This window comes from Microcebus murinus, unplaced genomic scaffold (assembly GCF_040939455.1).
Source record: "Microcebus murinus isolate Inina unplaced genomic scaffold, M.murinus_Inina_mat1.0 scaf026_hap2_Mmur4.0, whole genome shotgun sequence".
NCBI lineage: Eukaryota > Metazoa > Chordata > Mammalia > Primates > Cheirogaleidae > Microcebus > Microcebus murinus.
The window spans coordinates 194,837-221,084 of record NW_027438972.1 but is presented as its reverse complement, the minus strand read 5'-3'; the positions used below and the strand labels follow the sequence as shown (position 1 = coordinate 221,084).

Sequence of the window (26,248 nt, the reverse complement as noted above, 5' to 3'; positions counted from 1 at the left end):
CTGGAACTCCCTCCCCTCTCAGACTCTCAAGGTTTCCTCCAGCGTGTCGGTTCCCACAGAGCAGACCTTTGGTCTGAGACCTGACAGTCCAGATGCCACGCATGCTGCCGCGTGGCGGCGGTGTCGCGGCTTGGGACAAGAGGAGGCCCCACGGTGCGGGCTGGGGCGCCAGGCACCGCTGCGGGCGCTGAGGGTTGGGGTCACCCCCACCCCGGGCCGCCGCCGCGCTCCCAGAAAGGGGACAGAACAAGAGGCAAAAAAAAAATAAATAAAAAGCAGCAGCCTGTGGCACCCGGTATTCCCAGGCGGTCTCCCATCCAAGTACTAACCAGGCCCGACCCTGCTTAGCTTCCGAGACCAGACGAGATCGGGGGCGTTCAGGGTGGTGTGGCCCTAGACGGCGGCGGAGGGCGCCCCTGCCCCGCTCAAGAAGCCGAGCCTCTCTGCGCTTTCCCGCCGCCTCCCGCCCCAGGCCCCGCGCCGGGCCGGGCCGGGCCTGTTGAGTTCGCCGGCCGGGTCCCGCGGGCTCCCAGGGACGGGGGTGATGGGCGGGGCGGGGCGGGGCGGGGCGGGGGGCTGTCTCTCTATACACACACACACACACTCACACTCACTCACACTCACACAAGATGCGCCTCCACGGCTGGACTCGCCAAGGTGGAGCCCTCCCAGCCCCCCTCGTCTCCTCGCCCGGCCTCCTTCACCTACCCGCTGCCCACCCCCAGCGCGTCGCCGCCGCTGACTGCGCACGCGCGCGCGGGTCGCTCGCCCTTTGACCCCAGCCAGGGGCCGCCCTCCCCCACAACCCCTTTCAGCTGCGCCCCCCCCCGCCCTGTGGGTGGGCTGCCGCCTATTCCCCCGGGCCAGGGCTGGGGCACAGCCAGTGTATGGGGCGTCTCCCTCTGGGGATGTGTCCCATGGGTGGGGTGGGGTGGCGTGGTTTGTGGGGCGCTGAAGAAATCAGTCCCCTCCATCTCCTTCCTCTGGAAAACGCCCAAGCCCGTGGAGAACTGCGGGCACCGCTTCGTGGGGGCCGGGACCCTCCTCTGTGTCCTCCTGTGGCCCAGTCCAAGGGGCCTGGGCCTGGCCGGGGCTGCATTGGACCCCGACCACCCTGGCGTGTGGACTCGCTAAAAATCGGCCATTAGAATTGGATTCCAGCTTCCTTGAGGTCATTTCACTAATGAGTGCACCGGAAAGAGTTTCCTAATCCATCTGTGAGGGTGGCAACTGAAAGAGAATTTGAAAGCTGACAGAATAGGCGAGGGAAGGCATAGGAGATTTCCACACCCAGCAAGGAAGACTTTCCCGAAATGGAAGAAAGAAAGGAGCAAACAGAGACACCGGTAGCCCGCCCGGAAAAGAGTCTGCCCCTTAGAGAAAGCACCCTGACCAGGTTCACCCGTGGGTGGGTGGCGAGCTAGCGGCATTCAGAAGAGCGAGGCCCGCAGTCTGTGCGGAAGACACCTGCACTCGGGGGTGTGTGGCGGCGCGATTCACAAGCAGCTCCAGATGTTAAGCCAAGGAGAAGCCAGGGAGTTCCCAACGCCCCAGGTGTCCTCAGCCCAGGACTGGGTGCTGTGGGAATGCGAAGCCTGGCTCCTTGTCTCAGAGCGGGGTTCCCAGGAGGATCAGGCTGAAGCTGGGACTTGGCCTCAAAGTGTCCCCTCGCATGGCCACCCCCTTCCCCTTCCTGCTCCTCTACTCCTGGTGCCCCTCCATCCAGGGGCCAGACCTTAAAGAGTCACCGCAAGAGAATCCTGGTCCCAAAGGAGCCTTCTGGGGACCGGTGCTGAGAGAGGCTGTGGGCATGGCCCGCTGGGGCTCTGCCCGACCCAGGGCTGAGAGGTGCAACCTCCCAGCTCTGGGTCCCTGCAGGAAGTGTTGGCAAGCACGGGGCCAGTCCTCCAAAGGCCCAGGTGCAGGGAGCCCAGGCCAAGCAGCCTGTGGAAGAAGCCACTTGCCGTGCCACCCCGGGAACAGGACTGCAGGCCCCGGCCCTTCCCACCTCCTCCTCCTCCTCCCTCCCCCCCCCCCCCCCCCCCCCCCCCGCGACATGGCACAGGGCTCAGAGACACCTCAGACTCTTGCTACCCAAAGTGCAAAGGGCATCAGTTTGGCTCCTCCAACCCCCCCCCCGCCCAGCAGACCACATTGTCCAGCCAGCCCCCGGGCCTCCCTGGGGTGCCCAGCACAAAAGTGCAGACACCCACCGGACCCTCAATCTCAGCTTTCGGATGTTTTCGCCACTCTAAGGACCCGCAGGCCAGCTGGGCCTTCGGGCAGGACAGAGAGCCCCGGAATCCGACGTGGAGAGCTGCGTGTACGTCCCCATCAGGAGGCGGTCCCTACCTCCGCGGCTCTCCCCTTGCGGGGAGCGGCAGCCCAGCCGGCAGCCGCAGGGCCTCAGGGAAGACACCAGGCTGGGCCCCCGCGGCACAGCGGGGGCACGTCCCCCGCACTCACGCGACTTAGGGACGGCCTGCTGGAGACTGCTGCGGCCACCCTGCTGCGGGGTTTCTGGAGGGCTTCCTGGAAGCAGCGTCCACACCAAAGCCCTTGGAAGGCCCAGGTGACGGAGGAGCCGGTCAGGCAGGGGCCGAGGACGGTGAGAGGCCGGGCGGGAAGGAGCATGTCAGGCAGGGGCAGAGGACGGTGACAGGCCGGGAGGGGAGGAGCCGGTCAGGGCGGGGGCCCAGGACAGTGACGGGCCTGGCCGGGGGAGGAGTGCGTCAGGCAGGGGCAGAGGAGACGGGCTGGGTAAGGGTTAGGGTGTCAGTTAGGGCACAATTCACAATCGCAAAGACGTGGAAGCGACCCGAGTGCCCATCCAGTCCAGGAGTGCATCAATAAAATGTGGCGCGTGGACACCACGGAGTGCCATTCGGCTGTGAGGGGCAGCGGTGAGAGGGCACCTCTCGTGTTCTCCTGGCCAGAGCTGGAACCCGTTCCAGTAGCCAGGTATCCCAAGAACGGACACGAGCACCACGTGAGGCCGCTCACCAGCAAATTGGTACGAACGGATGGACACCTAAGTGGACGGAGAGGAATCACCTCATCGGGTGGGTGTCGGGCGGGTGGGGGAGGGGAGGGGCATACACCTCCATTAGGAATGGGGTGGGTGCGCACCCACTGGGGGATGGGCGCACTTGAAGCTCTGACCCGAGGGGGGAGGCTTGGAGAGGGCAACGCACCCGACCCTAACATTGGTACCCCCACAATACGCTGGAGCAACATGAGAGGTATATGAATAAGAACACAGGGGGGAGGGGGGCACGGGCAACACATGTCACCTGAATACTTGTACTCCCATCATCTGCTTGAAAAGAGAGAGAAAAGAAAATGCAATAATAGAGGTAAGAGACACTTTTTAAAAATCATGAATCCGAAGAGAAAAGTAAAAGGAGGCCTGTGGAGCAGGTCTGGGTGTGACTCCGGATCCCCCAACATCAGGTGCCACCACCAAAGATTCCTGCGTGTAGCCCATAGAACCCCAAAAGCAACGGGACGAGTTCTGGTCACATACTCCCTCAAAATGACATCCTGGCCTTCTTCTGGAACTCCCTCCCCTCTCAGACTCTCAAGGTTTCCTCCAGCGTGTCGGTTCCCACAGAGCAGACCTTTGGTCTGAGACCTGACAGTCCAGATGCCACGCATGCTGCCGCGTGGCGGCGGTGTCGCGGCTTGGGACAAGAGGAGGCCCCACGGTGCGGGCTGGGGCGCCAGGCACCGCTGCGGGCGCTGAGGGTTGGGGTCACCCCCACCCCGGGCCGCCGCCGCGCTCCCAGAAAGGGGACAGAACAAGAGGCAAAAAAAAAATAAATAAAAAGAAGCAGCCTGTGGCACCCGGTATTCCCAGGCGGTCTCCCATCCAAGTACTAACCAGGCCCGACCCTGCTTAGCTTCCGAGACCAGACGAGATCGGGGGCGTTCAGGGTGGTGTGGCCCTAGACGGCGGCGGAGGGCGCCCCTGCCCCGCTCAAGAAGCCGAGCCTCTCTGCGCTTTCCCGCCGCCTCCCGCCCCAGGCCCCGCGCCGGGCCGGGCCTGTTGAGTTCGCCGGCCGGGTCCCGCGGGCTCCCAGGGACGGGGGTGATGGGCGGGGCGGGGCGGGGCGGGGCGGGGGGCTGTCTCTCTATACACACACACACACACTCACACTCACTCACACTCACACAAGATGCGCCTCCACGGCTGGACTCGCCAAGGTGGAGCCCTCCCAGCCCCCCTCGTCTCCTCGCCCGGCCTCCTTCACCTACCCGCTGCCCACCCCCAGCGCGTCGCCGCCGCTGACTGCGCACGCGCGCGCGGGTCGCTCGCCCTTTGACCCCAGCCAGGGGCCGCCCTCCCCCACAACCCCTTTCAGCTGCGCCCCCCCCCCCGCCCTGTGGGTGGGCTGCCGCCTATTCCCCCGGGCCAGGGCTGGGGCACAGCCAGTGTATGGGGCGTCTCCCTCTGGGGATGTGTCCCATGGGTGGGGTGGGGTGGCGTGGTTTGTGGGGCGCTGAAGAAATCAGTCCCCTCCATCTCCTTCCTCTGGAAAACGCCCAAGCCCGTGGAGAACTGCGGGCACCGCTTCGTGGGGGCCGGGACCCTCCTCTGTGTCCTCCTGTGGCCCAGTCCAAGGGGCCTGGGCCTGGCCGGGGCTGCATTGGACCCCGACCACCCTGGCGTGTGGACTCGCTAAAAATCGGCCATTAGATATTGGATTCCAGCTTCCTTGAGGTCATTTCACTAATGAGTGCACCGGAAAGAGTTTCCTAATCCATCTGTGAGGGTGGCAACTGAAAGAGAATTTGAAAGCTGACAGAATAGGCGAGGGAAGGCATAGGAGATTTCCACACCCAGCAAGGAAGACTTTCCCGAAATGGAAGAAAGAAAGGAGCAAACAGAGACACCGGTAGCCCGCCCGGAAAAGAGTCTGCCCCTTAGAGAAAGCACCCTGACCAGGTTCACCCGTGGGTGGGTGGCGAGCTAGCGGCATTCAGAAGAGCGAGGCCCGCAGTCTGTGCGGAAGACACCTGCACTCGGGGGTGTGTGGCGGCGCGATTCACAAGCAGCTCCAGATGTTAAGCCAAGGAGAAGCCAGGGAGTTCCCAACGCCCCAGGTGTCCTCAGCCCAGGACTGGGTGCTGTGGGAATGCGAAGCCCGGCTCCTTGTCTCAGAGCGGGGTTCCCAGGAGGATCAGGCTGAAGCTGGGACTTGGCCTCAAAGTGTCCCCTCGCATGGCCACCCCCTTCCCCTTCCTGCTCCTCTACTCCTGGTGCCCCTCCATCCAGGGGCCAGACCTTAAAGAGTCACCGCAAGAGAATCCTGGTCCCAAAGGAGCCTTCTGGGGGACCGGTGCTGAGAGAGGCTGTGGGCATGGCCCGCTGGGGCTCTGCCCGACCCAGGGCTGAGAGGTGCAACCTCCCAGCTCTGGGTCCCTGCAGGAAGTGTTGGCAAGCACGGGGCCAGTCCTCCAAAGGCCCAGGTGCAGGGAGCCCAGGCCAAGCAGCCTGTGGAAGAAGCCACTTGCCGTGCCACCCCGGGAACAGGACTGCAGGCCCCGGCCCTTCCCACCTCCTCCTCCTCCTCCTCCTCCCCCCCCCCCCCCCCCCCCCCCCCCGCGACATGGCACAGGGCTCAGAGACACCTCAGACTCTTGCTACCCAAAGTGCAAAGGGCATCAGTTGCTCCTCCAACCCCCCCCCCGCCCAGCAGACCACATTGTCCAGCCAGCCCCCGGGCCTCCCTGGGGTGCCCAGCACAAAAGTGCAGACACCCACCGGACCCTCAATCTCAGCTTTCGGATGTTTTCGCCACTCTAAGGACCCGCAGGCCAGCTGGGCCTTCGGGCAGGACAGAGAGCCCCGGAATCCGACGTGGAGAGCTGCGTGTACGTCCCCATCAGGAGGCGGTCCCCACCTCCGCGGCTCTCCCCTTGCGGGGAGCGGCAGCCCAGCCGGCAGCCGCAGGGCCTCAGGGAAGACACCAGGCTGGGCCCCCGCGGCACAGCGGGGGCACGTCCCCCGCACTCACGCGACTTAGGGACGGCTGCTGGAGACTGCTGCGGCCACCCTGCTGCCGGGTTTCTGGAGGGCTTCCTGGAAGCAGCGTCCACACCAAGCCCTTGGAAGGCCCAGGCGACGGAGGAGCCGGTCAGGCAGGGGCCGAGGACGGTGAGAGGCCGGGCGGGAAGGAGCATGTCAGGCAGGGGCAGAGGACGGTGACAGGCCGGGCGGGGAGGAGCCGGTCAGGCGGGGGCCCAGGACAGTGACGGGCCTGGCCGGGGAGGAGTGCGTCAGGCAGGGGCAGAGGAGACGGGCTGGGTAAGGGTTAGGGTGACAGTTAGGGCACAATTCACAATCGCAAAGACGTGGAAGCGACCCGAGTGCCCATCCATCCAGGAGTGCATCAATAAAATGTGGCGCGTGGACACCACGGAGTGCCATTCGGCTGTGAGGAGCAGCGGTGAGAGGGCACCTCTCGTGTTCTCCTGGCCAGAGCTGGAACCCGTTCCAGTAAGCCAGGTATCCCAAGAACGGACACACGAGCACCACGTGAGCGCGCTCACCAGCAAATTGGTACGAACGGATGGACACCTAAGTGGACGGAGAGGAATCACCTTCATCGGGTGGGTGTCGGGCGGGTGGGGGGAGGGGAGGGGCATACACCTCCATTAGGAATGGGGTGGGTGCGCACCCACTGGGGGATGGGCGCACTTGAAGCTCTGACCCGAGGGGGGAGGCTTGGAGAGGGCAACGCACCCGACCCTAACATTGGTACCCCCACAATACGCTGGAGCAACATGAGAGGTATATGAATAAGAACACAGGGGGGAGGGGGGCACGGGCAACACATGTCACCTGAATACTTGTACTCCCATCATCTGCTTGAAAAGAGAGAGAAAAGAAAATGCAATAATAGAGGTAAGAGACACTTTTTAAAAATCATGAATCCGAAGAGAAAAGTAAAAGGAGGCCTGTGGAGCAGGTCTGGGTGTGACTCCGGATCCCCCAACATCAGGTGCCACCACCAAAGATTCCTGCGTGTAGCCCATAGAACCCCAAAAGCAACGGGACGAGTTCTGGTCACATACTCCCTCAAAATGACATCCTGGCCTTCTTCTGGAACTCCCTCCCCTCTCAGACTCTCAAGGTTTCCTCCAGCGTGTCGGTTCCCACAGAGCAGACCTTTGGTCTGAGACCTGACAGTCCAGATGCCACGCATGCTGCCGCGTGGCGGCGGTGTCGCGGCTTGGGACAAGAGGAGGCCCCACGGTGCGGGCTGGGGCGCCAGGCACCGCTGCGGGCGCTGAGGGTTGGGGTCACCCCCACCCCGGGCCGCCGCCGCGCTCCCAGAAAGGGGACAGAACAAGAGGCAAAAAAAAAATAAATAAAAAGAAGCAGCCTGTGGCACCCGGTATTCCCAGGCGGTCTCCCATCCAAGTACTAACCAGGCCCGACCCTGCTTAGCTTCCGAGACCAGACGAGATCGGGGGCGTTCAGGGTGGTGTGGCCCTAGACGGCGGCGGAGGGCGCCCCTGCCCCGCTCAAGAAGCCGAGCCTCTCTGCGCTTTCCCGCCGCCTCCCGCCCCAGGCCCCGCGCCGGGCCGGGCCGGGCCTGTTGAGTTCGCCGGCCGGGTCCCGCGGGCTCCCAGGGACGGGGGTGATGGGCGGGGCGGGGCGGGGCGGGGCGGGGGGCTGTCTCTCTATACACACACACACACACACTCACACTCACTCACACTCACACAAGATGCGCCTCCACGGCTGGACTCGCCAAGGTGGAGCCCTCCCAGCCCCCCTCGTCTCCTAGCCCGGCCTCCTTCACCTACCCGCTGCCCACCCCCAGCGCGTCGCCGCCGCTGACTGCGCACGCGCGCGCGGGTCGCTCGCCCTTTGACCCCAGCCAGGGGCCGCCCTCCCCCACAACCCCTTTCAGCTGCGCCCCCCCCCGCCCTGTGGGTGGGCTGCCGCCTATTCCCCCGGGCCAGGGCTGGGGCACAGCCAGTGTATGGGGCGTCTCCCTCTGGGGATGTGTCCCATGGGTGGGGTGGGGTGCCGTGGTTTGTGGGGCGCTGAAGAAATCAGTCCCCTCCATCTCCTTCCTCTGGAAAACGCCCAAGCCCGTGGAGAACTGCGGGCACCGCTTCGTGGGGGCCGGGACCCTCCTCTGTGTCCTCCTGTGGCCCAGTCCAAGGGGCCTGGGCCTGGCCGGGGCTGCATTGGACCCCGACCACCCTGGCGTGTGGACTCGCTAAAAATCGGCCATTAGATATTGGATTCCAGCTTCCTTGAGGTCATTTCACTAATGAGTGCACCGGAAAGAGTTTCCTAATCCATCTGTGAGGGTGGCAACTGAAAGAGAATTTGAAAGCTGACAGAATAGGCGAGGGAAGGCATAGGAGATTTCCACACCCAGCAAGGAAGACTTTCCCGAAATGGAAGAAAGAAAGGAGCAAACAGAGACACCGGTAGCCCGCCCGGAAAAGAGTCTGCCCCTTAGAGAAAGCACCCTGACCAGGTTCACCCGTGGGTGGGTGGCGAGCTAGCGGCATTCAGAAGAGCGAGGCCCGCAGTCTGTGCGGAAGACACCTGCACTCGGGGGTGTGTGGCGGCGCGATTCACAAGCAGCTCCAGATGTTAAGCCAAGGAGAAGCCAGGGAGTTCCCAACGCCCCAGGTGTCCTCAGCCCAGGACTGGGTGCTGTGGGAATGCGAAGCCCGGCTCCTTGTCTCAGAGCGGGGTTCCCAGGAGGATCAGGCTGAAGCTGGGACTTGGCCTCAAAGTGTCCCCTCGCATGGCCACCCCCTTCCCCTTCCTGCTCCTCTACTCCTGGTGCCCCTCCATCCAGGGGCCAGACCTTAAAGAGTCACCGCAAGAGAATCCTGGTCCCAAAGGAGCCTTCTGGGGGACCGGTGCTGAGAGAGGCTGTGGGCATGGCCCGCTGGGGCTCTGCCCGACCCAGGGCTGAGAGGTGCAACCTCCCAGCTCTGGGTCCCTGCAGGAAGTGTTGGCAAGCACGGGGCCAGTCCTCCAAAGGCCCAGGTGCAGGGAGCCCAGGCCAAGCAGCCTGTGGAAGAAGCCACTTGCCGTGCCACCCCGGGAACAGGACTGCAGGCCCCGGCCCTTCCCACCTCCTCCTCCTCCTCCTCTTCCCCCCCCCCGCCCCACCCCCCGACATGGCACAGGGCTCAGAGACACCTCAGACTCTTGCTACCCAAAGTGCGAAGGGCATCAGTTGCTCCTCTAACCCCCCCCCCCGCCCAGCAGACCGCGTTGTCCAGCCAGACCCGGGCCTCCTTGGGGTGCCCAGCACAAAAGCGCAGACACCCACCGGACCCTCAATCTCAGTTTTCGGATGTTTTTGCCACTCTAAGGACCCGCAGGCCAGCTGGGCCTTCTGGCAGGACAGAGAGCCCCGGAATCCGACGTGGAGAGCTGCGTGTACGTCCCCATCAGGAGGCGGTCCCCACCTCCGCGGCTATCCCCTTGCGGGGAGCGGCAGCCGCGGGGCCTCAGAGAAGACACCAGGCTGGGCCCCCACGGCACAGCGGGAGCACGTCCCCCGCAGGCCACTTAGCGATGGCGGCCAGCCGGCGGACGGTTGGGTTGCGCGAGACGCTGCGGCCGCCCTGCTACCGGGTTCCTGGGAGGGCGTCCTGGAACCAGCGTCCACACCAAGCCCTTGGAAGGCCCAGGCGACGGAGGAGCCCCGTCAGGCAGGGGCCGAGGACGGTGACGGCCCGGGCGGGGAGGAGCGTGTCAGGCAGGGGCAGAGGACGGTGACAGGTGATAGGCCGGGCGGGAAGGAGTCAGTCAGGCAGGGGCCGTGGAGGAGACGGGCTGGGTAAGGGTTAGGGTTCGTGTCAGGGCACAAGTCACAATCGCAAAGACCTGGAAGCCACCCGAGTGCCCATCGACCCACGAGTGGGTAAATAAAATGTGGCGCGTGGACACCACGGAGTGCTATTCGGCTATGAGGAGCAGCGGTGAGGGGGCACCTCTCGTGGTTCTCCTGGCCAGAGCTGGAACCCGTTCCAGTAAGCCAAGTATCCCAAGAATGGACACACGAGCACCACGTGCTCGCGCTCACCAGCAAATGGGTACGAACCGATGGACACCTAAGTGGACACAGAGGAATCACCTTCTTCGGGTGGGTGTCGGGCGGGTGGGGGGAGGGGATGGGCATACACATCCATTAGGAATGGGGTGGGTACGCACCGACTGGGGGATGAGCGCACTTGAAGCTCTGACCCGAGGGGGGAGGCTGGGAGAGGGCAACGCACCCGACCTTAACATTGGTGCCCCCACAATATGCTGGAACAACATGAGAGGTAAATGAATAAGAACACGGGGGGGGGGGAGGGGGGCACGGGCAACACATGTCACCTTAATACTTGGACTCCCATCATCTGCTTGAAAAAAGAGAGAAAAGAAAATGCAATAATAGAGATAAGAGACACTTTTTAAAAATAATGAATCCGGCCGGGCGCTGTGGCTCACGCCTGTAATCCTAGCTCTTGGGAGGCCGAGGCGGGCGGATTGCTCAAGGTCAGGAGTTCAAAACCAGCCTGAGCAAGAGCGAGACCCCGTCTCTACTATAAATAGAAAGGAATTAATTGGCCAACTGATATATATATATAAAAAATTAGCGGGGCATGGTGGCGCATGCCTGCAGTCCCAGCTACCCGGGAGGCTGAGGCAGAAGGATCACTGGAGCCCAGGAGTTTGAAGTTGCTGTGAGCTAGGCTGACGCCACGGCACTCACTCTAGCCTGGGCAACAAACCGAGACTCTGTCTCAAAAAAAAAAAAAAAAATGAATCCGAAGAGAAAAGTAAAAGGAGGCCTGTGGAGCAGGTCTGGGTGTGACTCCGGATCCCCCAACATCAGGTGCCACCACCAAAGATTCCTACGTGTAGCCCATAGAACCCCCAAAGCAACGGGAGGAGTTCTGGTCACATACTCCCTCAAAATGACATCCTGGCCTTCTTCTGGAACTCCCTCCCCTCTCAGACTCTCAAGGTTTCCTCCAGCGTGTCGGCTCCCACAGAGCAGACCTTTGGTCTGAGACCTGACTGTCCAGAAGCCACGCATGCTGCCGCGTGGCGGCGGTGTCGCGGCTCGGGACAAGAGGAGGCCCCACGGTGCGGGCTGGGGCGCCAGGCACCGCGGCGGGCGCTGAGGGTGGGGGTCACCCCCACCCCGGGCCGCCCCCGCACTCCCAGAAACGCGACAGAACCAGAGGCAAAAAAAAAAAGAAGAAGCCTACGGCACCCGGTATTCCCGGGCGGTCTCCCATCCAAGTTCTAACCAGGCCCGAGCCTGCTTAGCTTCCGAGACCAGACGGGATCGGGCGCGTTCGGGGTGGTGTGGCCGTGGACGGCGGAGGGCGCCCCTGCCCCGCTCAAGAAGCCGAGCCTCTCTGCGCTTCCCCGCCGCCTCCTCCCCCCGCCCCAGGCCCCGCGCCGGGTCGGGCCTGTTGAGTTCGCCGGCCGGGTCCCGCGGGCTCCGAGGGACGGGGGTGACAGGCGGGGCGGGCCGGGGTTGGGGGCTGTCTCTGTATACACACACACTCACACTCACACTCACTCACTCACTCACACTCACACAAGATGCGCCTCCACGGCTGGACCTGCCAAGGTGGAGACCTTCAAGCCCCCTTCCTCTCCTTGCCTGGCCTCCTTCACCTCCCCGCCCCCCACCCCAAGCGCACGGGCGGGAGGGGCGGTGTGCTCGCCCTTTGACCCCAGCCAGGGGCGGCCCTCCCCCACAACCCCTTTCAGCTGTGCCCCCCACCCTGTGGCCCTGCGGCCGCCTATTCCCCCGGGCCAGGGCTGGGGCACAGCGCACGGGGGAGGGGAGCCAGTGTATGGGGCGTCTCTCTCTCTCTCTCTCTCTCTCTCTCTCTCTCTCTCTCTCTCTCTCTCTCTCTCTCTCTCTCTCTCTCTCTCGATGTGTCCCATGGGTGGGGTGGGGTGGCGTGGTTTGTGGGGCGCTGAAGAAATCAGTCCCCTCCATCTCCTCCCTCTGGAAAACACCCAAGCCCTTGGAGAACTGCCCGCACCTCTACCTACCGTGGGGGCCGGGACCCTCCTCTGTGTCCTCCTGTGGCCCAGTCCAAGGGGCCTGGGCCTGGCCGGGGCTGCACTGGACCCCAACCACCCTGGCGTGTGGACTCGCTAAAAATCGGCGATTAGATATTGGATTCCAGCGTCATTGAGGTCATTTCACTAATGAGTGCACCGCAAAGAGTTTCCTAATCCATCTGTGAGGGTGGCAACCGAAAGAGAATTTTAGAGCTGACAGAATAGGCGAGGAAAGGCATAGGAGATTTCCACACCCAGTAAGGAAGCCTTTCCCAAAGTGGAAGAAAGAAAGGAGCAAACAGAGACACCGGTAGCCCGCCCGGATCAGAGTCTGCCCCTGAGAGAAAGTACCCTGACCAGGTTCACCCGTGGGTGGGTCGCGAGCTAGCGGCATTCAGAAGAGCGAGGCCCCAGTCTGTGCAGAAGACACCTGCACTCGGGTGTGTGTGGCGGCACAATTCACAAGCAGCTCCAGATGTTAAACCAAGGAGAAGCCAGGGAGTTCCCAACGCCCCAGGTGTCCTCAGCCCACGACTGGCTGCTGTGGGAATGCGAAGCCCGGCTCCTTGTCTCAGAGCGGGGCAACCAGGAGGTGTGATGTCCACCCCGGGGTTCCCAGGAGGATCAGACTGAAGCTGGGACTTGGCCTGAAAGTGTCCCCTCGCATGGCCACCCCCTTCCCCTTCCTGCTCCTCTACTCCTGGTGCCCCTCCATCCAGGGGCCAGACCTTAAAGAGTCGCCCGCAAGAGAATCCTGGTCCCAAAGGAGCCTTCTGGGGGACCCCTGCTGAGAGAGGTTGTGGGCATGGCCCGCTGGGGCTCTGCCCGACCCAGGGCTGAGAGATGCAACCTCCCAGCTCTGGGTCCCTGCAGGAAGTGTTGGCAAGCACAGGGCCAGTCCTCCAAAGGCCCAGGTGCAGGGAGCCCAGGCCAAGCAGCCTGTGGAAGAAGCCACATGCTGTGCCACCCCGGGGAACACGACTGCAGGCCCCGGCCCTTCCCACCTCCTCCTCCTCCTCCTCCTCCTCCTCCTCCTCCTCCTCCTCCTCCTCCCACCCCGCCCCCGCCCCCGCCCCCACATGGCACAGGGCCCAGAGACACCTCAGACACTTGCTACCCAAAGTGCAAAGGGCATCAGTTGCTCCTCCAAACCCCCCCCAGCCCAGCAGACCGCATTGTCCAGCCAGCCCCCGGGCCTCCCTGGGGTGCCCAGCACAAAAGTGCAGACACCCACCGGACCCTCCATCTCAGTTTTCGGATGTTTTTGCCACTCTAAGGACCCGCAGGCCAGCTGGGCCTTCTGGCAGGACAGAGAGCCCCGGAATCCGACGTGGAGAGCTGGGTGTACGTCCCCAGGAGGAGGCGGTCCCCACCTCCGCGGCTATCCCCTTGCGGGGAGCGGCAGCCGCGGGGCCTCAGAGAAGACACCAGGCTGGGCCCCCACGGCACAGCGGGAGCACGTCCCCCGCAGGCCACTTAGCGATGGCGGCCAGCCGGCGGACGGTTGGGTTGCGCGAGACGCTGCGGCCGCCCTGCTACCGGGTTCCTGGGAGGGCGTCCTGGAACCAGCGTCCAACCAAGCCCTTGGAAGGCCCAGGCGACGGAGGAGCCCCGTCAGGCAGGGGCCGAGGACGGTGACGGCCCGGGCGGGGAGGAGCGTGTCAGGCAGGGGCAGAGGACGGTGACAGGTGATAGGCCGGGCGGGAAGGAGTCAGTCAGGCAGGGGCCGTGGAGGAGACGGGCTGGGTAAGGGTTAGGGTTCGTGTCAGGGCACAAGTCACAATCGCAAAGACCTGGAAGCCACCCGAGTGCCCATCGACCCACGAGTGGGTAAATAAAATGTGGCGCGTGGACACCACGGAGTGCTATTCGGCTATGAGGAGCAGCGGTGAGGGGGCACCTCTCGTGGTTCTCCTGGCCAGAGCTGGAACCCGTTCCAGTAAGCCAAGTATCCCAAGAATGGACACACGAGCACCACGTGCTCGCGCTCACCAGCAAATGGGTACGAACCGATGGACACCTAAGTGGACACAGAGGAATCACCTTCTTCGGGTGGGTGTCGGGCGGGTGGGGGGAGGGGATGGGCATACACATCCATTAGGAATGGGGTGGGTACGCACCGACTGGGGGATGGGCGCACTTGAAGCTCTGACCCGAGGGGGGAGGCTGGGAGAGGGCAACGCACCCGACCTTAACATTGGTGCCCCCACAATATGCTGGAACAACATGAGAGGTAAATGAATAAGAACACGGGGGGGGGGGGAGGGGGGCACGGGCAACACATGTCACCTTAATACTTGGACTCCCATCATCTGCTTGAAAAGAGAGAGAAAAGAAAATGCAATAATAGAGATAAGAGACACTTTTTAAAAATAATGAATCCGGCCGGGCGCTGTGGCTCACGCCTGTAATCCTAGCTCTTGGGAGGCCGAGGCGGGCGGATTGCTCAAGGTCAGGAGTTCAAAACCAGCCTGAGCAAGAGCGAGACCCCGTCTCTACTATAAATAGAAAGGAATTAATTGGCCAACTGATATATATATATAAAAAATTAGCGGGGCATGGTGGCGCATGCCTGCAGTCCCAGCTACCCGGGAGGCTGAGGCAGAAGGATCACTGGAGCCCAGGAGTTTGAAGTTGCTGTGAGCTAGGCTGACGCCACGGCACTCACTCTAGCCTGGGCAACAAACCGAGACTCTGTCTCAAAAAAAAAAAAAAAAATGAATCCGAAGAGAAAAGTAAAAGGAGGCCTGTGGAGCAGGTCTGGGTGTGACTCCGGATCCCCCAACATCAGGTGCCACCACCAAAGATTCCTACGTGTAGCCCATAGAACCCCAAAAGCAACGGGAGGAGTTCTGGTCACATACTCCCTCAAAATGACATCCTGGCCTTCTTCTGGAACTCCCTCCCCTCTCAGACTCTCAAGGTTTCCTCCAGCGTGTCGGCTCCCACAGAGCAGACCTTTGGTCTGAGACCTGACTGTCCAGAAGCCACGCATGCTGCCGCGTGGCGGCGGTGTCGCGGCTCGGGACAAGAGGAGGCCCCACGGTGCGGGCTGGGGCGCCAGGCACCGCGGCGGGCGCTGAGGGTGGGGGTCACCCCCACCCCGGGCCGCCCCCGCACTCCCAGAAACGCGACAGAACCAGAGGCAAAAAAAAAAAGAAGAAGCCTACGGCACCCGGTATTCCCGGGCGGTCTCCCATCCAAGTTCTAACCAGGCCCGAGCCTGCTTAGCTTCCGAGACCAGACGGGATCGGGCGCGTTCGGGGTGGTGTGGCCGTGGACGGCGGAGGGCGCCCCTGCCCCGCTCAAGAAGCCGAGCCTCTCTGCGCTTCCCCGCCGCCTCCTCCCCCCGCCCCAGGCCCCGCGCCGGGTCGGGCCTGTTGAGTTCCCCGGCCGGGTCCCGCGGGCTCCGAGGGACGGGGGTGACAGGCGGGGCGGGCTGGGGTTGGGGGCTGTCTCTGTATACACACACACTCACACTCACACTCACTCACTCACTCACACTCACACAAGATGCGCCTCCACGGCTGGACCCGCCAAGGTGGAGACCTTCAAGCCCCCTTCCTCTCCTTGCCTGGCCTCCTTCACCTCCCCGCCCCCCACCCCAAGCGCAAGGGCGGGAGGGGCGGGGCGCTCGCCCTTTGACCCCAGCCAGGGGCGGCCCTCCCCCACAACCCCTTTCAGCTGCGCCCCCCACCCTGTGGCCCTGCGGCCGCCTATTCCCCCGGGCCAGGGCTGGGGCACAGCGCACGGGGGAGGGGAGCCAGTGTATGGGGCGTCTCTCTCTCTCTCTCTCTCTCTCTCTCTCTCTCTCTCTCTCTCTCTCTCTCTCTCTCTCTCTCTCTCTCGATGTGTCCCATGGGTGGGGTGGGGTGGCGTGGTTTGTGGGGCGCTGAAGAAATCAGTCCCCTCCATCTCCTCCCTCTGGAAAACACCCAAGCCCTTGGAGAACTGCCCGCACCTCTACCTACCGTGGGGGCCGGGACCCTCCTCTGTGTCCTCCTGTGGCCCAGTCCAAGGGGCCTGGGCCTGGCCGGGGCTGCACTGGACCCCAACCACCCTGGCGTGTGGACTCGCTAAAAATCGGCGATTAGATATTGGATTCCAGCGTCATTGAGGTCATTTCACTAATGAGTGCACCGCAAAGAGTTTCCTAATCCATCTGTGAGGGTGGCAACCGAAAGAGAATTTTAGAGCTGACAGAATAGGCGAGGAAAGGCATAGGAGATTTCCACACCCAGTAAGGAAGCCTTTCCCAAAGTGGAAGAAAGAAAGGAGCAAACAGAGACACCGGTAGCCCGCCCGGATCAGAGTCTGCCCCTGAGAGAAAGTACCCTGACCAGGTTCACCCGTGGGTGGGTCGCGAGCTAGCGGCATTCAGAAGAGCGAGGCCCCAGTCTGTGCAGAAGACACCTGCACTCGGGTGTGTGTGGCGGCACAATTCACAAGCAGCTCCAGATGTTAAACCAAGGAGAAGCCAGGGAGTTCCCAACGCCCCAGGTGTCCTCAGCCCACGACTGGCTGCTGTGGGAATGCGAAGCCCGGCTCCTTGTCTCAGAGCGGGGCAACCAGGAGGTGTGATGTCCACCCCGGGGTTCCCAGGAGGATCAGACTGAAGCTGGGACTTGGCCTGAAAGTGTCCCCTCGCATGGCCACCCCCTTCCCCTTCCTGCTCCTCTACTCCTGGTGCCCCTCCATCCAGGGGCCAGACCTTAAAGAGTCACCCGCAAGAGAATCCTGGTCCCAAAGGAGCCTTCTGGGGGACCCCTGCTGAGAGAGGTTGTGGGCATGGCCCGCTGGGGCTCTGCCCGACCCAGGGCTGAGAGATGCAACCTCCCAGCTCTGGGTCCCTGCAGGAAGTGTTGGCAAGCACAGGGCCAGTCCTCCAAAGGCCCAGGTGCAGGGAGCCCAGGCCAAGCAGCCTGTGGAAGAAGCCACATGCTGTGCCACCCCGGGGAACACGACTGCAGGCCCCGGCCCTTCCCACCTCCTCCTCCTCCTCCTCCTCCTCCTCCTCCTCCTCCTCCTCCCACCCCGCCCCCGCCCCCGCCCCCACATGGCACAGGGCCCAGAGACACCTCAGACACTTGCTACCCAAAGTGCAAAGGGCATCAGTTGCTCCTCCAAACCCCCCCCAGCCCAGCAGACCGCATTGTCCAGCCAGCGCCCGGGCCTCCCTGGGGTGCCCAGCACAAAAGTGCAGACACCCACCGGACCCTCCATCTCAGTTTTCGGATGTTTTTGCCACTCTAAGGACCCGCAGGCCAGCTGGGCCTTCTGGCAGGACAGAGAGCCCCGGAATCCGACGTGGAGAGCTGGGTGTACGTCCCCATGAGGAGGCGGTCCCCACCTCCGCGGCTATCCCCTTGCGGGGAGCGGCAGCCGCGGGGCCTCAGAGAAGACACCAGGCTGGGCCCCCACGGCACAGCGGGAGCACGTCCCCCGCAGGCCACTTAGCGATGGCGGCCAGCCGGCGGACGGTTGGGTTGCGCGAGACGCTGCGGCCGCCCTGCTACCGGGTTCCTGGGAGGGCGTCCTGGAACCAGCGTCCACACCAAGCCCTTGGAAGGCCCAGGCGACGGAGGAGCCCCGTCAGGCAGGGGCCGAGGACGGTGACGGCCCGGGCGGGGAGGAGCGTGTCAGGCAGGGGCAGAGGACGGTGACAGGTGATAGGCCGGGCGGGAAGGAGTCAGTCAGGCAGGGGCCGTGGAGGAGACGGGCTGGGTAAGGGTTAGGGTTCGTGTCAGGGCACAAGTCACAATCGCAAAGACCTGGAAGCCACCCGAGTGCCCATCGACCCACGAGTGGGTAAATAAAATGTGGCGCGTGGACACCACGGAGTGCTATTCGGCTATGAGGAGCAGCGGTGAGGGGGCACCTCTCGTGGTTCTCCTGGCCAGAGCTGGAACCCGTTCCAGTAAGCCAAGTATCCCAAGAATGGACACACGAGCACCACGTGCTCGCGCTCACCAGCAAATGGGTACGAACCGATGGACACCTAAGTGGACACAGAGGAATCACCTTCTTCGGGTGGGTGTCGGGCGGGTGGGGGGAGGGGATGGGCATACACATCCATTAGGAATGGGGTGGGTACGCACCGACTGGGGGATGGGCGCACTTGAAGCTCTGACCCGAGGGGGGAGGCTGGGAGAGGGCAACGCACCCGACCTTAACATTGGTGCCCCCACAATATGCTGGAACAACATGAGAGGTAAATGAATAAGAACACGGGGGGGGGGGGGAGGGGGGCACGGGCAACACATGTCACCTTAATACTTGGACTCCCATCATCTGCTTGAAAAGAGAGAGAAAAGAAAATGCAATAATAGAGATAAGAGACACTTTTTAAAAATAATGAATCCGGCCGGGCGCTGTGGCTCACGCCTGTAATCCTAGCTCTTGGGAGGCCGAGGCGGGCGGATTGCTCAAGGTCAGGAGTTCAAAACCAGCCTGAGCAAGAGCGAGACCCCGTCTCTACTATAAATAGAAAGGAATTAATTGGCCAACTGATATATATATATAAAAAATTAGCGGGGCATGGTGGCGCATGCCTGCAGTCCCAGCTACCCGGGAGGCTGAGGCAGAAGGATCACTGGAGCCCAGGAGTTTGAAGTTGCTGTGAGCTAGGCTGACGCCACGGCACTCACTCTAGCCTGGGCAACAAACCGAGACTCTGTCTCAAAAAAAAAAAAAAAAAATGAATCCGAAGAGAAAAGTAAAAGGAGGCCTTTGGGCAGGTCTGGGTGTGACTCCGGATCCCCCAACATCAGGTGCCACCACCAAAGATTCCTACGTGTAGCCCATAGAACCCCAAAAGCAACGGGAGGAGTTCTGGTCACATACTCCCTCAAAATGACATCCTGGCCTTCTTCTGGAACTCCCTCCCCTCTCAGACTCTCAAGGTTTCCTCCAGCGTGTCGGCTCCCACAGAGCAGACCTTTGGTCTGAGACCTGACTGTCCAGAAGCCACGCATGCTGCCGCGTGGCGGCGGTGTCGCGGCTCGGGACAAGAGGAGGCCCCACGGTGCGGGCTGGGGCGCCAGGCACCGCGGCGGGCGCTGAGGGTGGGGGTCACCCCCACCCCGGGCCGCCCCCGCACTCCCAGAAACGCGACAGAACCAGAGGCAAAAAAAAAAAGAAGAAGCCTACGGCACCCGGTATTCCCGGGCGGTCTCCCATCCAAGTTCTAACCAGGCCCGAGCCTGCTTAGCTTCCGAGACCAGACGGGATCGGGCGCGTTCGGGGTGGTGTGGCCGTGGACGGCGGAGGGCGCCCCTGCCCCGCTCAAGAAGCCGAGCCTCTCTGCGCTTCCCCGCCGCCTCCTCCCCCCGCCCCAGGCCCCGCGCCGGGTCGGGCCTGTTGAGTTCGCCGGCCGGGTCCCGCGGGCTCCGAGGGACGGGGGTGACAGGCGGGGCGGGCCGGGGTTGGGGGCTGTCTCTGTATACACACACACTCACACTCACACTCACTCACTCACTCACACTCACACAAGATGCGCCTCCACGGCTGGACCCGCCAAGGTGGAGACCTTCAAGCCCCCTTCCTCTCCTTGCCTGGCCTCCTTCACCTCCCCGCCCCCCACCCCAAGCGCAAGGGCGGGAGGGGCGGGGCGCTCGCCCTTTGACCCCAGCCAGGGGCGGCCCTCCCCCACAACCCCTTTCAGCTGCGCCCCCCACCCTGTGGCCCTGCGGCCGCCTATTCCCCCGGGCCAGGGCTGGGGCACAGCGCACGGGGGAGGGGAGCCAGTGTATGGGGCGTCTCTCTCTCTCTCTCTCTCTCTCTCTCTCTCTCTCTCTCTCTCTCTCTCTCTCTCTCTCTCTCGATGTGTCCCATGGGTGGGGTGGGGTGGCGTGGTTTGTGGGGCGCTGAAGAAATCAGTCCCCTCCATCTCCTCCCTCTGGAAAACACCCAAGCCCTTGGAGAACTGCCCGCACCTCTACCTACCGTGGGGGCCGGGACCCTCCTCTGTGTCCTCCTGTGGCCCAGTCCAAGGGGCCTGGGCCTGGCCGGGGCTGCACTGGACCCCAACCACCCTGGCGTGTGGACTCGCTAAAAATCGGCGATTAGATATTGGATTCCAGCGTCATTGAGGTCATTTCACTAATGAGTGCACCGCAAAGAGTTTCCTAATCCATCTGTGAGGGTGGCAACCGAAAGAGAATTTTAGAGCTGACAGAATAGGCGAGGAAAGGCATAGGAGATTTCCACACCCAGTAAGGAAGCCTTTCCCAAAGTGGAAGAAAGAAAGGAGCAAACAGAGACACCGGTAGCCCGCCCGGATCAGAGTCTGCCCCTGAGAGAAAGTACCCTGACCAGGTTCACCCGTGGGTGGGTCGCGAGCTAGCGGCATTCAGAAGAGCGAGGCCCCAGTCTGTGCAGAAGACACCTGCACTCGGGTGTGTGTGGCGGCACAATTCACAAGCAGCTCCAGATGTTAAACCAAGGAGAAGCCAGGGAGTTCCCAACGCCCCAGGTGTCCTCAGCCCACGACTGGCTGCTGTGGGAATGCGAAGCCCGGCTCCTTGTCTCAGAGCGGGGCAACCAGGAGGTGTGATGTCCACCCCGGGGTTCCCAGGAGGATCAGACTGAAGCTGGGACTTGGCCTGAAAGTGTCCCCTCGCATGGCCACCCCCTTCCCCTTCCTGCTCCTCTACTCCTGGTGCCCCTCCATCCAGGGGCCAGACCTTAAAGAGTCACCCGCAAGAGAATCCTGGTCCCAAAGGAGCCTTCTGGGGGACCCCTGCTGAGAGAGGTTGTGGGCATGGCCCGCTGGGGCTCTGCCCGACCCAGGGCTGAGAGATGCAACCTCCCAGCTCTGGGTCCCTGCAGGAAGTGTTGGCAAGCACAGGGCCAGTCCTCCAAAGGCCCAGGTGCAGGGAGCCCAGGCCAAGCAGCCTGTGGAAGAAGCCACATGCTGTGCCACCCCGGGGAACACGACTGCAGGCCCCGGCCCTTCCCACCTCCTCCTCCTCCTCCTCCTCCTCCTCCTCCTCCTCCTCCCACCCCGCCCCCGCCCCCGCCCCCACATGGCACAGGGCCCAGAGACACCTCAGACACTTGCTACCCAAAGTGCAAAGGGCATCAGTTGCTCCTCCAAACCCCCCCCAGCCCAGCAGACCGCATTGTCCAGCCAGCGCCCGGGCCTCCCTGGGGTGCCCAGCACAAAAGTGCAGACACCCACCGGACCCTCCATCTCAGTTTTCGGATGTTTTTGCCACTCTAAGGACCCGCAGGCCAGCTGGGCCTTCTGGCAGGACAGAGAGCCCCGGAATCCGACGTGGAGAGCTGGGTGTACGTCCCCATGAGGAGGCGGTCCCCACCTCCGCGGCTATCCCCTTGCGGGGAGCGGCAGCCGCGGGGCCTCAGAGAAGACACCAGGCTGGGCCCCCACGGCACAGCGGGAGCACGTCCCCCGCAGGCCACTTAGCGATGGCGGCCAGCCGGCGGACGGTTGGGTTGCGCGAGACGCTGCGGCCGCCCTGCTACCGGGTTCCTGGGAGGGCGTCCTGGAACCAGCGTCCACACCAAGCCCTTGGAAGGCCCAGGCGACGGAGGAGCCCCGTCAGGCAGGGGCCGAGGACGGTGACGGCCCGGGCGGGGAGGAGCGTGTCAGGCAGGGGCAGAGGACGGTGACAGGTGATAGGCCGGGCGGGAAGGAGTCAGTCAGGCAGGGGCCGTGGAGGAGACGGGCTGGGTAAGGGTTAGGGTTCGTGTCAGGGCACAAGTCACAATCGCAAAGACCTGGAAGCCACCCGAGTGCCCATCGACCCACGAGTGGGTAAATAAAATGTGGCGCGTGGACACCACGGAGTGCTATTCGGCTATGAGGAGCAGCGGTGAGGGGGCACCTCTCGTGGTTCTCCTGGCCAGAGCTGGAACCCGTTCCAGTAAGCCAAGTATCCCAAGAATGGACACACGAGCACCACGTGCTCGCGCTCACCAGCAAATGGGTACGAACCGATGGACACCTAAGTGGACACAGAGGAATCACCTTCTTCGGGTGGGTGTCGGGCGGGTGGGGGGAGGGGATGGGCATACACATCCATTAGGAATGGGGTGGGTACGCACCGACTGGGGGATGGGCGCACTTGAAGCTCTGACCCGAGGGGGGAGGCTGGGAGAGGGCAACGCACCCGACCTTAACATTGGTGCCCCCACAATATGCTGGAACAACATGAGAGGTAAATGAATAAGAACACGGGGGGGGGGGGAGGGGGGCACGGGCAACACATGTCACCTTAATACTTGGACTCCCATCATCTGCTTGAAAAGAGAGAGAAAAGAAAATGCAATAATAGAGATAAGAGACACTTTTTAAAAATAATGAATCCGGCCGGGCGCTGTGGCTCACGCCTGTAATCCTAGCTCTTGGGAGGCCGAGGCGGGCGGATTGCTCAAGGTCAGGAGTTCAAAACCAGCCTGAGCAAGAGCGAGACCCCGTCTCTACTATAAATAGAAAGGAATTAATTGGCCAACTGATATATATATATAAAAAATTAGCGGGGCATGGTGGCGCATGCCTGCAGTCCCAGCTACCCGGGAGGCTGAGGCAGAAGGATCACTGGAGCCCAGGAGTTTGAAGTTGCTGTGAGCTAGGCTGACGCCACGGCACTCACTCTAGCCTGGGCAACAAACCGAGACTCTGTCTCAAAAAAAAAAAAAAAAAATGAATCCGAAGAGAAAAGTAAAAGGAGGCCTGTGGAGCAGGTCTGGGTGTGACTCCGGATCCCCCAACATCAGGTGCCACCACCAAAGATTCCTACGTGTAGCCCATAGAACCCCAAAAGCAACGGGAGGAGTTCTGGTCACATACTCCCTCAAAATGACATCCTGGCCTTCTTCTGGAACTCCCTCCCCTCTCAGACTCTCAAGGTTTCCTCCAGCGTGTCGGCTCCCACAGAGCAGACCTTTGGTCTGAGACCTGACTGTCCAGAAGCCACGCATGCTGCCGCGTGGCGGCGGTGTCGCGGCTCGGGACAAGAGGAGGCCCCACGGTGCGGGCTGGGGCGCCAGGCACCGCGGCGGGCGCTGAGGGTGGGGGTCACCCCCACCCCGGGCCGCCCCCGCACTCCCAGAAACGCGACAGAACCAGAGGCAAAAAAAAAAAGAAGAAGCCTACGGCACCCGGTATTCCCGGGCGGTCTCCCATCCAAGTTCTAACCAGGCCCGAGCCTGCTTAGCTTCCGAGACCAGACGGGATCGGGCGCGTTCGGGGTGGTGTGGCCGTGGACGGCGGAGGGCGCCCCTGCCCCGCTCAAGAAGCCGAGCCTCTCTGCGCTTCCCCGCCGCCTCCTCCCCCCGCCCCAGGCCCCGCGCCGGGTCGGGCCTGTTGAGTTCGCCGGCCGGGTCCCGCGGGCTCCGAGGGACGGGGGTGACAGGCGGGGCGGGCTGGGGTTGGGGGCTGTCTCTGTATACACACACACTCACACTCACACTCACTCACTCACTCACACTCACACAAGATGCGCCTCCACGGCTGGACCCGCCAAGGTGGAGACCTTCAAGCCCCCTTCCTCTCCTTGCCTGGCCTCCTTCACCTCCCCGCCCCCCACCCCAAGCGCACGGGCGGGAGGGGCGGGGCGCTCGCCCTTTGACCCCAGCCAGGGGCGGCCCTCCCCCACAACCCCTTTCAGCTGCGCCCCCCACCCTGTGGCCCTGCGGCCGCCTATTCCCCCGGGCCAGGGCTGGGGCACAGCGCACGGGGGAGGGGAGCCAGTGTATGGGGCGTCTCTCTCTCTCTCTCTCTCTCTCTCTCTCTCTCTCTCTCTCTCTCTCTCTCTCTCTCTCTCTCTCTCTCTCTCGGGATGTGTCCCATGGGTGGGGTGGGGTGGCGTGGTTTGTGGGGCGCTGAAGAAATCAGTCCCCTCCATCTCCTCCCTCTGGAAAACACCCAAGCCCTTGGAGAACTGCCCGCACCTCTACCTACCGTGGGGGCCGGGACCCTCCTCTGTGTCCTCCTGTGGCCCAGTCCAAGGGGCCTGGGCCTGGCCGGGGCTGCACTGGACCCCAACCACCCTGGCGTGTGGACTCGCTAAAAATCGGCGATTAGATATTGGATTCCAGCGTCATTGAGGTCATTTCACTAATGAGTGCACCGCAAAGAGTTTCCTAATCCATCTGTGAGGGTGGCAACCGAAAGAGAATTTTAGAGCTGACAGAATAGGCGAGGAAAGGCATAGGAGATTTCCACACCCAGTAAGGAAGCCTTTCCCAAAGTGGAAGAAAGAAAGGAGCAAACAGAGACACCGGTAGCCCGCCCGGATCAGAGTCTGCCCCTGAGAGAAAGTACCCTGACCAGGTTCACCCGTGGGTGGGTCGCGAGCTAGCGGCATTCAGAAGAGCGAGGCCCCAGTCTGTGCAGAAGACACCTGCACTCGGGTGTGTGTGGCGGCACAATTCACAAGCAGCTCCAGATGTTAAACCAAGGAGAAGCCAGGGAGTTCCCAACGCCCCAGGTGTCCTCAGCCCACGACTGGCTGCTGTGGGAATGCGAAGCCCGGCTCCTTGTCTCAGAGCGGGGCAACCAGGAGGTGTGATGTCCACCCCGGGGTTCCCGAAGCTGGGACTTGGCCTGAAAGTGTCCCCTCGCATGGCCACCCCCTTCCCCTTCCTGCTCCTCTACTCCTGGTGCCCCTCCATCCAGGGGCCAGACCTTAAAGAGTCACCCGCAAGAGAATCCTGGTCCCAAAGGAGCCTTCTGGGGGACCCCTGCTGAGAGAGGTTGTGGGCATGGCCCGCTGGGGCTCTGCCCGACCCAGGGCTGAGAGATGCAACCTCCCAGCTCTGGGTCCCTGCAGGAAGTGTTGGCAAGCACAGGGCCAGTCCTCCAAAGGCCCAGGTGCAGGGAGCCCAGGCCAAGCAGCCTGTGGAAGAAGCCACATGCTGTGCCACCCCGGGGAACACGACTGCAGGCCCCGGCCCTTCCCACCTCCTCCTCCTCCTCCTCCTCCTCCTCCTCCTCCTCCTCCCACCCGGCCCCCGCCCCCGCCCCCACATGGCACAGGGCCCAGAGACACCTCAGACACTTGCTACCCAAAGTGCAAAGGGCATCAGTTGCTCCTCCAAACCCCCCCCAGCCCAGCAGACCGCATTGTCCAGCCAGCGCCCGGGCCTCCCTGGGGTGCCCAGCACAAAAGTGCAGACACCCACCGGACCCTCCATCTCAGTTTTCGGATGTTTTTGCCACTCTAAGGACCCGCAGGCCAGCTGGGCCTTCTGGCAGGACAGAGAGCCCCGGAATCCGACGTGGAGAGCTGGGTGTACGTCCCCATGAGGAGGCGGTCCCCACCTCCGCGGCTATCCCCTTGCGGGGAGCGGCAGCCGCGGGGCCTCAGAGAAGACACCAGGCTGGGCCCCCACGGCACAGCTGGAGCACGTCCCCCGCAGGCCACTTAGCGATGGCGGCCAGCCGGCGGACGGTTGGGTTGCGCGAGACGCTGCGGCCGCCCTGCTACCGGGTTCCTGGGAGGGCGTCCTGGAACCAGCGTCCACACCAAGCCCTTGGAAGGCCCAGGCGACGGAGGAGCCCCGTCAGGCAGGGGCCGAGGACGGTGACGGCCCGGGCGGGGAGGAGCGTGTCAGGCAGGGGCAGAGGACGGTGACAGGTGATAGGCCGGGCGGGAAGGAGTCAGTCAGGCAGGGGCCGTGGAGGAGACGGGCTGGGTAAGGGTTAGGGTTCGTGTCAGGGCACAAGTCACAATCGCAAAGACCTGGAAGCCACCCGAGTGCCCATCGACCCACGAGTGGGTAAATAAAATGTGGCGCGTGGACACCACGGAGTGCTATTCGGCTATGAGGAGCAGCGGTGAGGGGGCACCTCTCGTGGTTCTCCTGGCCAGAGCTGGAACCCGTTCCAGTAAGCCAAGTATCCCAAGAATGGACACACGAGCACCACGTGCTCGCGCTCACCAGCAAATGGGTACGAACCGATGGACACCTAAGTGGACACAGAGGAATCACCTTCTTCGGGTGGGTGTCGGGCGGGTGGGGGGAGGGGATGGGCATACACATCCATTAGGAATGGGGTGGGTACGCACCGACTGGGGGATGGGCGCACTTGAAGCTCTGACCCGAGGGGGGAGGCTGGGAGAGGGCAACGCACCCGACCTTAACATTGGTGCCCCCACAATATGCTGGAACAACATGAGAGGTAAATGAATAAGAACACGGGGGGGG

At 63.0% G+C, this 26,248-nt stretch overlaps 3 non-coding genes and 4 pseudogenes across 3 annotated transcripts; all 7 read right to left on the bottom strand.

Annotated features, from left to right (window-relative positions):
• Positions 1–280: 280 nt before the first annotated feature.
• Positions 281–399, bottom strand: LOC142868136 (5S ribosomal RNA). Its single transcript, XR_012917245.1, has one exon. It is a non-coding gene; the product is annotated as a 5S ribosomal RNA (ribosomal RNA).
• Positions 400–3,834: 3,435 nt separating this feature from the next.
• On the bottom strand, positions 3,835–3,953 carry LOC142868125 (5S ribosomal RNA). Its single transcript, XR_012917234.1, has one exon. It is a non-coding gene; the product is annotated as a 5S ribosomal RNA (ribosomal RNA).
• A 3,435-nt stretch (positions 3,954–7,388) lies between these two features.
• On the bottom strand, positions 7,389–7,507 carry LOC142868082 (5S ribosomal RNA). Its single transcript, XR_012917223.1, has one exon. It is a non-coding gene; the product is annotated as a 5S ribosomal RNA (ribosomal RNA).
• A 3,742-nt stretch (positions 7,508–11,249) lies between these two features.
• LOC142868114 (uncharacterized) lies at positions 11,250–11,368 on the bottom strand (annotated as a pseudogene).
• A 3,868-nt stretch (positions 11,369–15,236) lies between these two features.
• On the bottom strand, positions 15,237–15,355 carry LOC142868113 (uncharacterized; annotated as a pseudogene).
• A 3,860-nt stretch (positions 15,356–19,215) lies between these two features.
• LOC142868112 (uncharacterized) lies at positions 19,216–19,334 on the bottom strand (annotated as a pseudogene).
• A 3,851-nt stretch (positions 19,335–23,185) lies between these two features.
• Positions 23,186–23,304, bottom strand: LOC142868110 (uncharacterized; annotated as a pseudogene).
• Positions 23,305–26,248: the final 2,944 nt, after the last annotated feature.